A 14,994-nucleotide genomic window follows, 5' to 3' on the forward strand; every position below is an offset into this window, starting at 1 on the left:
GGGCCACACGACCAGAACAGAAGCAACCAAGGCCAGCACCGTCCTCGGGGAGGAGGAGGGGGCCCGGGGCGAGGGAGAGACGCCTTACCAGCAACACCCGTGGCCAGCACCCCGCCTCCGGCCGGCCGGGGCAACCCCCCGTTGCGGCCTGGGTACCGAGCCAACGTCACGTGCCACCGGTGCCAGCGACTAGGCCACTACGCCAACGACCCGAACTGCCCGCTAAACCAAACACCCAAGCCCCGCCAGGTAGCTGCCGCTGCCCTAGGGGAAGAGCAATCATCGGAGGGACCCGAAGAGTACGAGCCGGCCCAGCAAGGGTGGGAACCGGCCGCCATGGTCCTGGCATGCTTAGGGGGAAGAGACATGGTTCCGCGGGCTCCCCTACCCGCCAACACCAGAAAATATGGTCAGTGGGTGACCATTAATGGACAGAGAGCCGAGGCCTTGCGTGACACCGGCGCCAGCGTGACGGCCGTCCGCTGTCATCTGGTGAAGCCCGAGCAGATCCTGCCGAACATTCTCTGCCCCGTCCGCTCGGCAGATAACTCTGAGAGTATGTGTAAGATGGCCTGCGTCCCGTTTGAATGGGGGGGGGTCTCCGGCCTACTGAAGGTGACGGTCCGGGACGATGCCCCCGTGGACTGCCTCCTGGGGAATGACCTCGAGAGTTCCCCGTGGGCCACCGTCGAGAAAAGAGAGCACCTGGGGATGCTGGGCCTCCCGGACTGGGCCTGCATAACCACCCGATCCATGGCCGCCCGTGCCGCCCCCCGATCCGAAGAAACCGAATGGCCAGCACCTCCGCCCCCGGTTGCCCCCGTAGAGGACAACGGCGAGTCCGACCTCCCGGACCCGACTACCGAAGAAGACGCGCAACACCAGGACCTTCCGGATCTGGCTCAGTGGCGTCAAGAAGGGGGGCCCACCCAAGAACAGTTCCGCCAGGAACAAAAGACCTGTCCCTCCCTCGAGGGACTCCGCCAACAAGCCAGTACCCAAAACGACGGGGACACCACCGGAACCCACTGGGTCTACTGGGATAACGACCTGCTCTACAGCGAGCAAAGAATCGCCGAGCTGGGGGCCGGTCGAGTTCTGGTGGTACCGCTCCGCTTCCGAGACTTTCTGCTCAACTTAGCCCACGATGTCCCCCTGGCTGGACACCTGGGCCAGGACAAAACGTACAGTCGCCTGGTGACCCACTTTTTCTGGCCGAAAATGAGGAATGACGTCCTGAACCACTGCCGATCTTGCCCCACATGCCAAGCCAGCGGGAAGAGTGGTCGGAAGCTGAAGGCCCCTCTGCAACCCTTCCCTGTGGTCACCACCCCGTTCGAGAGGGTGGGGATAGACATTGTGGGGCCTTTGGACCCCCGCACGGCACAAGGACACAGGTTCATCTTGGTACTAGTGGACCATGCCACCCGCTACCCCGAGGCGGTACCCCTACGGACAGTGACAGCTCCGGTGGTTGGCCGGGCCCTGATGGGGATCTTCTCCCGGGTAGGCTTCCCCCGAGAAGTCGTCAGCGACCGAGGTACGAATTTCATATCTAAATACATGAAGTCCCTCTGGCAACAATGCGGGGTCACCTACAGATTCACGACCCCCTATCACCCCCAAGGGAACGGACTAGTGGAGCGTTTTAACCGCACCCTCAAGGGGATGATTGGGGGATTGGAAGAGCCTCTCCGTCGCCAGTGGGATGTACTGCTCCCGTGCCTCCTCTTCGCCTACCAGGAAGTTCCCCAGAAGTCCCTCGGTTTTAGCCCCTTCGAACTCCTGTACGGACACCCTGTGCGAGGGCCCCTCAGCCTAGTCAAGGAAGGTTGGGAGATGGCCCCCTTAACGACCCCTCCAGACGTCTTCAAATACATCCTGGCCTTACGAAACCAGACCCGGCGCTTCAGGGAGATGGCCAAGGCGAACCTCGAGGCCAGCCAGGAGGACATGAAGAGGTGGTATGATCACAATGCCTCCTCCGTTGAATTCGAGCCTGGGCAGCAAGTATGGGTGATGTCCCCCACCGAACCATGTGCCCTGCAAGATAAGTGGACGGGGCCCTTCAAAGTGGTCGAGCGTAAAAGCCCCGTCACTTACCTCATCGACATGAGGTCCCCCCGGAACCCCCTTCGGGTCCTCCACACCAACCGGCTCAAACCACACTTTGTGCGCTCCGAACTAAGCCTCTTGATGGCTACAGACAGTGGTACAGAAGAAGACTCCGAGCCCCTCCCGGATCTCCTGAAGACTCAGGAGAAGGACGGCTCCGTGGACGGGGTCCGGCTCTCTGACGCCCTCACCTCGGAGCAACGCCAGGACTGCCGGGACCTCCTGCTGCAGTTCGCTGCCCTGTTCTCCCTCACCCCCGGGGTCACCCCTTGGTGTTTGCACGACGTAGACACCGGGGACAGTCCCCCTGTCCGGCACCGGGCCTACCGCGTACCAGATCGGGTACGGGCCTGCATACAGGCGGAAGTGGCCAAGATGCTCACGATCGGGGTCATCGAGCCTTCGGACAGTCCCTGGGCCAGTCCGGTTGTATTAGTTCCCAAGGCCGCTGCCCCCGGCACCGCACCTGAACTAAGATTCTGCGTCGACTACCGGGGCGTGAACGCTGTCACCCGGACCGACGCTCATCCCATCCCCCGAGCAGACGAGCTGATCGACCGGCTGGGGGCCGCCCGCTACCTTAGTATCTTCGACCTAACGGCGGGCTACTGGCAGATCGGCCTCACACCCAGGGCTCAGGAACGGCCAGCCTTCTCCACCCCCGATGGCCACTATCAATTTAAGGTCATGCCCTTTGGCATGAAGAATGCCCCCGCCACGTTCCAACGCCTTGTGAACCAGGTCTTGGCGGGGCTCGAAGAATTCAGCGCTGCCTACCTGGACGATATCGCTGTATACAGCCGCCACTGGTCCGACCACCTCCGTCACCTCCAAGAGGTCCTACAAGCCCTCCAGCGGGCCGGCCTCACCATTAAGGCCGGCAAGTGCCAAATTGGCCAAGGGTCTGTGACCTACCTTGGGCACCAAGTGGGAAGCGGGCTAGTGGCCCCACTACAACTTAAGATTGCGGCCATCCAGTCCTGGCAGCCCCCCGTCACCCAGACCGAGGTCCGAGCCTTCTTGGGGCTCACCGGCTACTACCGGCGGTTCGTGAAGGACTACGGCAGCATCGTGGGGCCCCTCACGGGTCTCACATCCAAGAACCAACCGAAGCGGGTCAACTGGACTCCTGATTGTCAAGCGTCCTTCGAGGAGCTGAAGGCCGCCCTGTGCACCGCCCCGGTGCTCCAGGCCCCCGATTACAGTCGGGAATTTGTGGTGCAGACCGACGCCTCCGACCACGGCATCGGAGCCGTCCTCTCTCAGTTGAACCCCGAAGGTCATGACCAGCCAGTGGCCTTCATCAGTCGACGTCTCCTGGCCCGAGAACAGCGTTGGAGCACCATCGAGAGGGAGGCATTTGCAGTAGTGTGGGCCCTCAAAAAGCACCGACCCTATCTCTTCGGTACCCACTTCCGGGTACAAACCGACCATCGACCCCTGCAATGGCTGATGCAGATGCGGGGGGAGAACCCAAAACTCTTGCGCTGGTCCATTTCCCTGCAGGGAATGGACTTCACCGTGGAGCACCGACCAGGCCAAGACCACGCCAACGCGGATGGCCTGTCCCGCTTTTTCCGCCTCGACGAAGAGAGTCCCCAAGGAGATGGGTGACTCTCCCCGCCTTCAGCTGGGGGGGACGCATGTTGGACAGGCCTCACAGACAGTTTGCTCCCTCCCCACACGACAGGGCCCGAACTCCGGCCCACCTGGCATACCCCCGCGACAAGCACCCGTACTCCGTCTTCCGACGGACCCTCTGCCCTCGGACCCCTACTCATCACGGGGTCCAGCCCCACCGGCTTCCCCGGCCGGGTCAAGCCGCCCTCTTGGGCCCTGCACCACGCGGCCGCATGGCCTCACCTCGACCCTAACCCCGGGCCTGGCCGGCCCCGACATCCCGGCACCACCATCCACCCAGGAGGTGAGCGGACCACTTGGCAGGTCAATGGGAGAAAGAAGTACCAAGGGCTCTCCCCCGCCAGGTGCCGATCGCCCCCAGCTCCCCCAGGCACTGGCTCCACCCCCTGCTGGGTGTCTGGACACCTTCATCCCGGACCCTCCGACCTCCAAGTGCGAGGGTCCGGACATCAAAGGGCACCAGCCCTATAACTGAGGCAGCTCCGGAGCAGGAAGGCAGTTGTATCCTGGAGTCGAGAGACACCGAGTGAACTCAACCTTGACGGTCTACTGGCGCTGCCGTAGCCGCTCTTGTGAACCATCGTCCTGCCTGCTGGCGCTGCCGCGGCCTTCTGCAACATTCATCTTCCTGGGACCTGCTGGTGCTGCCGCGGCCCGTTGTAACGACCATCCTCACCGGGACCTGCTGGCACTGCCGCGGCCTTCTGCAACCTTCATCTTCCTGGGACCTGCTGGCGCTGCCGCGGCCCGTTGTAACGACCATCCGCACCGGGACCTGCTGGCGCTGCCGCGGACCGTACCACCTAACCACCAAGCTCGAGGATTGTGAGCTCATCATCCTCTCATCCGAACTACCTGATTGGTAAATAGACTGTCCCGCTACCCCCTTCCCTACCTTGCGAGACTCTAATCGAGGGGACCCCTGAGTCCAGACCTCCTTGTACCATTCAACCGTACCTTAAATAAGTGCTTATAAAGAACACTGAACCTTATCCGTGTGTGATATCTGTCTGTGGGGGGGGAAGTTACTTGTCTGTACGATCACTGGAGACGGCTCTCCCCGGAGACCTCTCCCCCTGACCCCGGCCGGCCCTCCCGGTCCGTCTACCTTTTCTAACAAATCCCATTGCACAACGGTGAGAAAGAAAAGTGGGGGGCACCCATTGGGGGGAGCGTAGCGGCCGCAAATACCTCCCAGTCTTTTGGGGAGGGGGCCGCCGTATTGTGTCTAATTCTCCTAGTGATTAGCCCACCACCCGGTGCGCCATAGGTCTGCCCAGCGTGCGGCTCAGATTCCCCAGCCGCAGTACAACAGCAGCGCCACGTGTGCGGCAGTCCATGAGACCCAGTAACGCATCTCGCACCATGACAGCCAAGGGCTGAATGTACATGCAGGTGACATCTAGCAAGCCCCCGAATCAGCCACGGCCCCATGTCTCAGCAACAGTACATGCAATAGGTGACAGGGAGTCACAGGAGAGATAGCACAAGCGCCACACGGCAGTGTAGCAAACAGCAGATAGAAGTCAGCAGACATGCGGCCCATGGCATCCACATAGTGTGCAAGCCGAGTAGGTCTCAACGCAGTCCCGGCAGCGTAAAGGTGAAACCTCAGTCAATCATCAATCTCGGAGGTAGGAGCAGAGTGCTGTTGCTTTTTCCTCAATGATTTAGCATAGTCCATAGCCGACTTTGGGCTAGTGAATATTTTAGCTGCTTCATCAGTGCCTATACGGAGGCGCACCGGATACAGCATCGCATAAGGGACATGATCTTTCATGAGCAGTTTTTTAACCCCTAAGAATTCTTTACGGGCCGACTGGACTGCAGCAGTGAAGTCAGGGAAAAAGGAAAGGACATTGCCTTGGTAGTTGATCGTGCCTTTCTGGCGAGTGATACGGAGCAGTGTGTCTCTGTCCCTGAAGTTCAACAGTCTAGCTATGATGGGGCGCGGTGGAGCGCCAGACGGCGGACGCGCATTGAGGGATCTGTGGGCGCGCTCAACGGCAAACATGGCTGAAAGATTCGTGGGCTCACAGACGTCCCGAATCATGGTTTCGATGTAATCCTCAAACCTGCCCACATTTGTAGATTCCGGCAGACCCAAAATCCGTACGTTGTTGCGCCGAGAACGCGCCTCAATATCCTCGTTCTTGGCCTGTATCACTGCCAGCAGCTTCGCCATGTCCGTGGTCTTGTCGGAAACCTGCCTGAGGCCATCCTCGTTATCCGAGATGCGCTGTTCCGCCTCGCCCAAGCGCACCCCCTGCCTGTCCAACTTGGCGGAAATGGAGTCCATGCGACCACTGAGAGCCTCTATCTTGCCATCTATGGACTGCAGGCTGGACTGAATTGCCGACAGCGTTTTCTCCAAGGCAGTGGGGGCCGGCGCGGCAGACTCCAACTCCGAGTCCGAAGTCAGCGAGTGCGACGACTTGCTTCCCTTGCGCGTCTCAAACGTGAGCCGCGCCTGATCTTTGTCTGGCTTGCCCATGGTCGCCCCTCCAGCCCTCACCGGCCCGGGCACGATAGGGGCAGTAGGGCCACCAGGTGAAGGAGGCGCCCTCCCAGGCCAGGAAGGTGCAAAACACCAGGCGATGACAGGATCCAGTCAGGGGGGGGAGGGGAGCAGCGTCCGCCATCCGTGATCACTCCGGGGGGGGCCCACACGGTATACCCCACACAGCGCCAGCAGGCCCGCACCCCACCAGCTCACAGGAGTAGCGCCGCGGGTCCCACCACCGCCAGCATCGATCTCGCCACCAGTGGCTCCCCAGAGGTCCCACGACGATCCTGCACTACCCTCCACCACTCAGTCGCCCTGGCAGAGGTCCGCACCACGGTGCGTGTGTTTCCAGCGTCTAGAACAGTCACCCAGATCTCGGCAGCCAGACGCCCGGCAGTCCAAGCAGTACCCAGCGGGGGGGGGAGGAGGGGACCGCCGCCGATCCGACAGCCCGGCGATCCCACGTCGCAGCACAGGCAGCAATCACGGCCTCAGTCCGCCTCCCTCTCGCCAGACCCCCGGAGCCCGCAGTGATCCGCAGCGAGCGTGGGCGTCCAGGTACCCGCAGTCCAGCTTGGGGCAGTCCGGACAGACACGGGGGGGAGCGCGCCACCGGCCACAGGGCCTACTCACCCGTCCGAAGCCGGCGGCTTGCGTGGGCACCGCACCGCTCGCTCCTCCCCCGCGCCCGCCGAGCCACCACTCTCCTCCTCTGCCGGCGCGCACAGTGTCGGGTAGCTCCAGAGTCGGCCCCGCTTCCACCGCTCCTCTCTTCAGATGTCCACTGCACAGGCACCAGGCAAGCGGCTCGGGAGGGTCGCAGCGCGATGTCGCTCCTCGCCGCCTCGCCCACTCCGCACCCCTCAGGCGTCCCAAAATGGCGGTCTCGCCAGGGGCCGCACCACAGGCACGGCCACAGAGCACGGAGCCGCACCGGAGCTATAGCCTCAGCAAGCGCCCGATCCGGGGGGCCCGATCCTTCACTCTGGCGCTCGTGGGCGGGCAGTTAGGGATCAGGATACTGCAGGATGTTGGCGGCGGCCGGTGGAGCAACACTACCGTGCGGCCATCTTGCCTCGCGTCAAGCCACGCCCCCCAAGCTGTCATATGTTGAGGTCAGTCTTGCGAGGCGGGGGCCCGGGTGAGGTCACCCAAGCGCATTGCAATGACATCTATACATTAGCAACCCGTTAGGTCACAGGGGGGTGCAGCAATATATGCTGGTGGTTGTCACAGAGTACCGGTTCACCCATGTGCTCTACCTGTAGGTATGCATACTGCTAGGTTATGGTGTCATACAATAGCTCTGCCCCAGGTGCCAGCACACTGGTTCATGGGATAACGGTGTTGTGGCACTCGCTACCGGTCCGCCCTATATACCTGATCACGCATTAGAGGCCTATGGTTTGTCACGCGGTATCTCTGCGCTCGTTTCTGCGATACACTGTACCTACCGCTCACGGCTCGTGCATTTATAGTGTGGGGGATGCCTACGATGTCTTGCATCAGTTTGGTGTCACACATTGTATCACACTGTATCATTTTAAAAAACATTATTCATCTGTGTTTGATTTTCATTTATGTATGGCGGGATCCATGACGGTTACATGGGAGGCGCTCCACACCACAATGACTGCAGGATGTGGGCAGGCAGGTGGACCGAAAGATCCAGGACTGGAGTGGCCTGTCACGCAGTAAGAGAGGCAGCGACACCTCATCACGAAGAAGACACAACTAAGACGAAAGTCGATTCTCTGGCCGCCATGGTTGGAACGTCAGGCGTGTGTTTTCGGCCATTCGTATGTCTCCCGTCTAAGTAACCTTTTTATTGCAGGAAATGGGACAGCCCGCGCAAAGCGCTTAGGTTTCAGGGGCTCCTTTTTTGGGCACGGGGGGCTGCGTTCCGACAGGTTCAGGGAGCGGATAGGTCACATGCTTGCTTCCATTGGCACACCCCCCCCCCTCCCCCGACGCTATCTGTTTACATTTTGGTGGTAACGACTTGGTGCACCTAAATAGGAGGATCCTGATTGAAACAGTACTGTCAGAGTCAGCGTGGCTGGCCAGGCGCCGCCCAGGTGCGGTTATTGTGTGGTCACACAGGATACCAAGGTTTCAGTGGCGGGGAAGGGGTATCAGGGGGGGCTCTCAATCCCTCGGTTCAGAGGATCAATAATAAATAGACAAGCTGTTTAGGGCACCGAGATTACAAGTGATTGCTCAGGGGTGCATAAAAGGGGACGTCTGGTACTGGCGAGATGGGGTTCACCTCTATCGGTTGGGGAACGAGATATTCCTGGGCAACATTTTAGCTTGGCTTGACCAATTTCAATGGTGAGTATGACCTTGGGTTTTGGGGGGGGCCTGATAGTCGGTCAACTATGCAGGCCTGTGCGGTAAGGTCATCGGTTGGACAGACTAAATTGACTAATCTTTTGGGGCGCCTTATTAAGTGGGGCGCCCAGAGGGGAGGGACATGTGGCTCTCACCAGACTCCAGGGGCAGTTACAACCGGTAAGCTGCGCTGTCTGCATGGCCCCTTTATGGAGTAAGTCTTGAACGTATGGGGGTTGCCTGGAAGGAACTACTTCCGGGTCAGCTGGGCCCCCTGCGCATGCGCACCCTGGTTGGGGGGCGCGGGACAAATATGGAGTAAGTCGTGTACGTATGGGGGTTGCCTGGAAGGAAGTGCTTCCGGGTCAGCTGGGCCCCCTGCGCATGCGCACTCCGGTTGGGGTGCGCAGGACAATCTGGAGGAAAGAGGGAGGGGCCAACAATTTTGACCTTGCCGTAGGCCCAAAGGAATACGCAGAAATGTGACCAGCAATATGTTTAGACTAGGATAGGAACATTATGTATTAGTTTTGTTAAAACTAGAAATGAACACAAATGTACCGAATCCTGTCTTGGAATTTCTGCGTAAATTGTATATATGAATATATATCTTTGTGTGTTTGTAAATAAAATACGATCAGGGAGTCCACGACCCCCTATTTCCAAACAAAACGTTGTTTGGGTTTTTTGTCACAGTCAAGGGAGGAGGGGGCGATAGGCCGTACCAGACCATAGAGGAAGGCGGGGCCGGCATCGGCCCCGCCGCCATTATGGCGGTCGGCCGTGCCCCCCGCAGCATCCTCGCGCATTGGCCTCGCCATGGGCGAGGGGCCGCGACCCGGAGGTGGTTGATTCACTTCCGGGTCGTGGGAGGCTCCCCCGCGCCCGGGAAGTGATCGGATCACTTCCGGGGCATGGGCGACTCGCAGGGCACCTTAAAGCTGGGGGGAGCGCGGACAGCAGTCTCTTGCTTTCGGCTCCCCTCGGCAGCACACCCTGCACGTGTGCCCCCTCCGCTCGGAGGGCATTTAACCTTTTTTCCCCACCCACCATCCCTGAACTAGAAGTTTGTCAAACTGTTTTTTCCACAGAGTGTCAATTAATGAAGAAAGTTGTATTTAACTGCCTTTTTTGTCGTGTTTAAGGCGTTATTTCAGGTCAGGCGGTAAGGTCATCGGTTGGACAGACTAAATTGACTAATCTTTTGGGGCGCCTTATTAAGTGGGGCGCCCAGAGGGGAGGGACATGTGGCTCTCACCAGACTCCAGGGGCAGTTACAACCGGTTGGTTGCAACGGTGCGGGGACAAACGGGGGTTACGCTTTCCATTGGCTGGTTGGCCACCCCGCACGCGGGCGTAAGTAAGCTGCGCTGTCTGCATAGCCCCTTTATGGAGTAAGTCTTGAACGTATGGGGGTTGCCTGGAAGGAACTACTTCCGGGTCAGCTGGGCCCCCTGCGCATGCGCACCCTGGTTGGGGGGCGCGGGACAAATATGGAGTAAGTCTTGAACGTATGGGGGTTGCCTGGAAGGAACTGCTTCCGGGTCAGCTGGGCCCCCTGCGCATGCGCACTCCGGTTGGGGTGCACGGGACAATCTGGAGGAAAGAGGGAGGGGCCAACAATTTTGACCTTGCCGTAGGCCCAAAGGAATACGCAGAAATGTGACCAGCAATATGTTTAGACTAGGATAGGAAAATTATGTATTAGATTTGTTCAAACTAGAAATGAACACAAATGTACCGAATCCTGTCTTGGCATTTCTGCGTAAATTGTATATATGAATATATATCTTTGTGTGTTTGTAAATAAAATACGATCAGGGGGTCCACGACCCCCTATTTCCAAACAAAACGTTGTTTGGGTTTTTTGTCACAGTCAAGGGAGGAGGGGGGCGATAGGCCGTACCAGACCATAAGAGCGTCCTCCTGTTCTGGCCTTCTTGATGCGTGGTACCGTCGCAAGAGAGAGCTGGGTGGAGCAGAGGGATCTTCGGGGTGCGTGGAACAAGAGGCGGTGGTTCATGTAGGCAGGTTTGGTGTGTGGAGGGCTTTGTGAGCGTGGGTGGGAATCTTGAAGGTGATTCTCTTCTCGACGGGGAGAAGTGTCCGTAGATGTTGGCTGATGTGGCAGTGGTGCGGTAGGTTGAGGACTAGTCTGGCGGCGGTGTTCTGGACTTGGATTTGTAAATCCCAAATATATATTTCTGTTAGCCTAAGTCACGTTGCACGATGTAAGGATGAAATAAAGGCTTAGTAAATCTGGGCCCAAATCTTTGTGTTGGCCTTGGTTTCGACAAGACATTGTAGATTATGTAAAATCCTGTGACGTATGTTTGAAAGCAAAAGCATCTCTCGCCCCAATAATTTGGATTGTTATGACCCTTGCCTATTCCAAATCATCCTTGGTCTGTGATAGCCTTGGAATTCATTATAAACTTACCAAAATCTGAATCTTATAATGCTACTTTGATTGTCATTAACCTATGTACGAAATAAGGACAATGCATACCGTTGACCATCTTACCTACAGCCACACAGCTTGCAGATAGTTTCATGAAAGAGGTTGTCAGATACATGGGGGCTTATTTACGAGTGGAGTTGCATTCCTTTTGCTGCACACAAAATGGTGCAAGAGTGACACAAGTCTAAAATGAGATTTATGAAGCGACGCGAGGCCACTTTGCATGTGCCTGAGTGGCTCCATGGATCTGGATTAAAGCAATGCAACACAATGCAAATCGCTATGTTGTCTTACTCTGCTCAAGGGAGGCATTCCGTGTGCGTTGTGTGGGCGTTCCCAGACAAATCCCATGGTTTTTGACACATTCCCAGATTTACCAGAATTGGTAAACCTGGGAATGCGCCAAAAGGATACGCCTTCCTAGAGAGGCGTAACGAGAGGAAATGTCTTTATTTCTCCTCTGTACTCCCTCTTTCTATCTGTGTTGCAGAATTCAGCACAGATCGAAAGTGGAATATACCTCTCAGGATTGTTTTTGTGCAGGGAGGTGTCTCTTCCTGCACAACAACAATCCTGCATGCAACACAGGCTGCCAAAAGGGCGCCAGAGCAGAGGAAAAGCCAGAAATGCACCGTATTGCCTTAAACATGGCGCATTCCTGCCCTTTCCCTGTCAAGAAGTGCAGGTCATCAAGTTTTATCAAAAAATATCATCAAAAATGCAGGGGCATAGTTTACATCAAAACTGTGGTCTGTTTTCTTACAAATTCTGGACACTCATAGTTGAAGATCTAGCCGTTACCATCTTCAGACAGACAGAGAGGCAGATTAAGTTGTCAATTCCTCATACGGTAGTTGCGAGTGAAAACCTAGAATATGAGGTGGAAGATATATTGGATTCACCATTTTCCAGAGGGCAACTTCAATTCCTCATAGATTGGAAGGGCTTTGCCCAAGAGGGGAGATCTTAAAAACCTGCTTTGTTTATCCATGTTCCTTGGTCCTTTTTTAAAACATCACTCTACTAAACAAAGGGGCCCCGCTTTGTATGGGGTTACTGTTAGAATTTTCCAACCGGTTAAGGGTCTGCGCACATGACAGCTTGTAGATAGAAGTCGGAGGATTTCCAGCAAGATTTTGAGACCTGGGGAATAGGAGGCTATGGCAACCAGGACACAGCTGGAGATTGCAAACTCATGTTCAGTTTGGTTCACATTCCAAGGTGAGGGGACTTACTTATAGAATCAGTAGGGCCCAATCCAAGATGGCACCCATCACTGCAGCGTCAAGACCTGCTTTCTCCTTTGAGTTATTCTAGGCAGAGACACTACAAAAGGCAGCAAGATGCAAACTAGTAATGTTTTGAGTAGAATTTACTTCTATGTGCGTTAACTGACTTTTTGTAAGTAAGAGTACTGACTGGAGAATGAAGTGTAATTGTATGTGCTCTGCTGACATCCGAGTTTCCCACCCCTATCACTTCCCTGAGGGACCTTCGACTGCTCTCCTGTCAGTACCTTGAGAGTTCAGTGCTGACAGAGTGTCCTGAGATTTCTATTTGGGTATCAATAGTGCGGGTCACCAGTGACAAAAATCCTCAATTGACACCGTTGAGGCCCAGTACCCTTGGGTGCTCTTGTGTCCCTCGGATCAGTCCTCGCGCTCTGTTTTTCTCATTCGGTTTTCCCACTCTCTCTTTCTCCTTTGTTTCCATTTCTCTCCCTCCCTCTCTTCTTCTCTCGTTCATCCCCTCCTTTTTCCGTGGTCAACCTGTCCCTTTCTTCCTACGTTTGTGAGTATCACTGACTTACACATTTTTCTTTGTCTTACTTTCTCCCTTCCTTTCTTCACGTCTCTTTTTCTCTACCTTTCTTTCTCCATCCTAATATTTCTCTTCCCACCTCATTACCTCTGTGTCTTTCTCCCAGTTCCTTTCTACCTCTTTGTCTTTGCCGCTCTCTCCACACATGCAGAAACACAAAGGAATTAACATTAGATGATTATTTTTCTCTTGTACACATGTTCCTCGTGTGTCAGTCAGCCTTCCAGTGCTCTGCCTCAGACATGTATTTACTCACAACACCGCGTCATACCGTAGGTCCTAAAAACTCCACAGGGCTGTTTGCCTTTACTGCTGCCTCTTAAATTATTCAGTGCAGGAAGTAATTGAATCCTAAGCTTTAAAAACTAATAAAGGCTTCTCCTGTCAGAGCCCGAGCAAATCGCGAAACCACTCTTAACAGGTGCTGATCAAATACTATTACAATCTATTAAAGAAAAATTCTATTCCCTCCCTCCGTTTCCCCTTGCAAAGGGGGTCCTAAGTAAATGAATGTGAAGGTTATTTAATTTTTAACGCCTTTAGTCCAGCCGGTTCCTTGGGGAGAGTGTCAGGCCTGGCTGAGACGTGCTGCCTGCGATGGCGCAAACGAATCTGAGGCGCGCGAGCCTGTTTATGTTAAACGCTTCCAACGGCCGCATTATTGGAACGATTATTGAGATGGCGCGTGGAAGGTGGGGACTGATTCCGCCTGGTTTACATTGAGGTGGGGGATGGGGGGGAAATATGCCTTTGAAGGACAGTAGGATAACCCCGCAGTATGACAGACCCAGGAGATATAGCTCAGTCGGTCTGTGCGTCTTCTGCAGAAATAGATGTAAAAGTAGTAGGCGACAACATAACAAGCTCCAGACTTTACACCTTCGGATGTCAACACACCCAAACTGAATAAAAGTCACGCCCTTTACACCTGCTGCCGTTAAATCGCAAGAGTGTGGCAGCAAGTGAAATGTTGTGTGTAAAAATAGTATCTATTATTACTAGTTCTGTGTAGGGGCGCACCACGGGGAAGCCAAGCCGGAGTCTCTGACAGGTCAATGGAGTTGGGAAAGAGACAGTTGCTCGTCAGTACAAGTGACTGACCCCTTCCCCGCCACTGTGGGCCTTCTAAACCATCGGTTTGTCGCGAATGCTCTCTCTTTATTCATTGACCAATCCGTGTCTGTAATATACTAACGAAAACTGTTTTCTTGCATTCAAAGGCACTAATATGTAATCCATATTGAGGCCTGCATAGCGCCGTAACATGCTCTGTGCGCTTCGTGGAGGAGGGCGTTGTGGCTGCAGGGTGACAATGGGGTCTTGCGACACTGTCAGACCGGAGAGATGTGCACAAGTGCCTGTCTGTCTGCTTCACGGGAAACGTGTCTACATCTGACGGAAATCACCAGTTTGGCCTGTTTAAGAGGAAGTGAGGGTGCAGGGCGGGTAAGGAATGCGCCGTTACACGTTCATCCTCCACGGTGACAAGCAGCACCACGGGGCACCGCGGGGTCACAGAAGGCGCAGCACAGTGTGTACCAGGCAGCATGAATACGATTTAAATACACGTTTCGTATTCCTTAAGTAGCAAAATAAAAAGAGCGACTTGATTCTTTGTATTTCCCCTCCATACATCCCTTTATCGCATTATCTATAGAAAAAAATATGAAAGCAATGTCTGCTTTGCGTTTTTATTTTGGAAACTGCAAAAATGGCGCAGACCCCTTTTAGTGTGGAAGTGCCGAAACCCTCCTTGTCGCGCATCTCACCAAACATACGCAATAGTGTTAATGATGGCTGTGCGCAGGGTGTGTATACTAACATCGGACTGCCTGGGCAGGCGTATAAGTGTGGCTTTAATGCGCCTGCTGCCTACTCGACTCCACATAACAGCACGAAGGAAGCTTTGTACAAATATACTTCCAATAATAATTAATCTATGCTGAGTGGAAAAATAAGAAGCGTTGAACATGTTCTGTGTATTTTATTTATATTATGATACTTTATTTCAATTTGATTCATAATATTTTATTTATGGCGTTCTTTCATCCACGAAACTTGCGGAGTATTCTGTGAAGAGAGCACAGCACGCAATAATGTGCAAGCGTTATTTTCC

Source organism: Triturus cristatus, chromosome 7 (assembly GCF_964204655.1).
Source record: "Triturus cristatus chromosome 7, aTriCri1.1, whole genome shotgun sequence".
Classification (NCBI taxonomy): domain Eukaryota; kingdom Metazoa; phylum Chordata; class Amphibia; order Caudata; family Salamandridae; genus Triturus; species Triturus cristatus.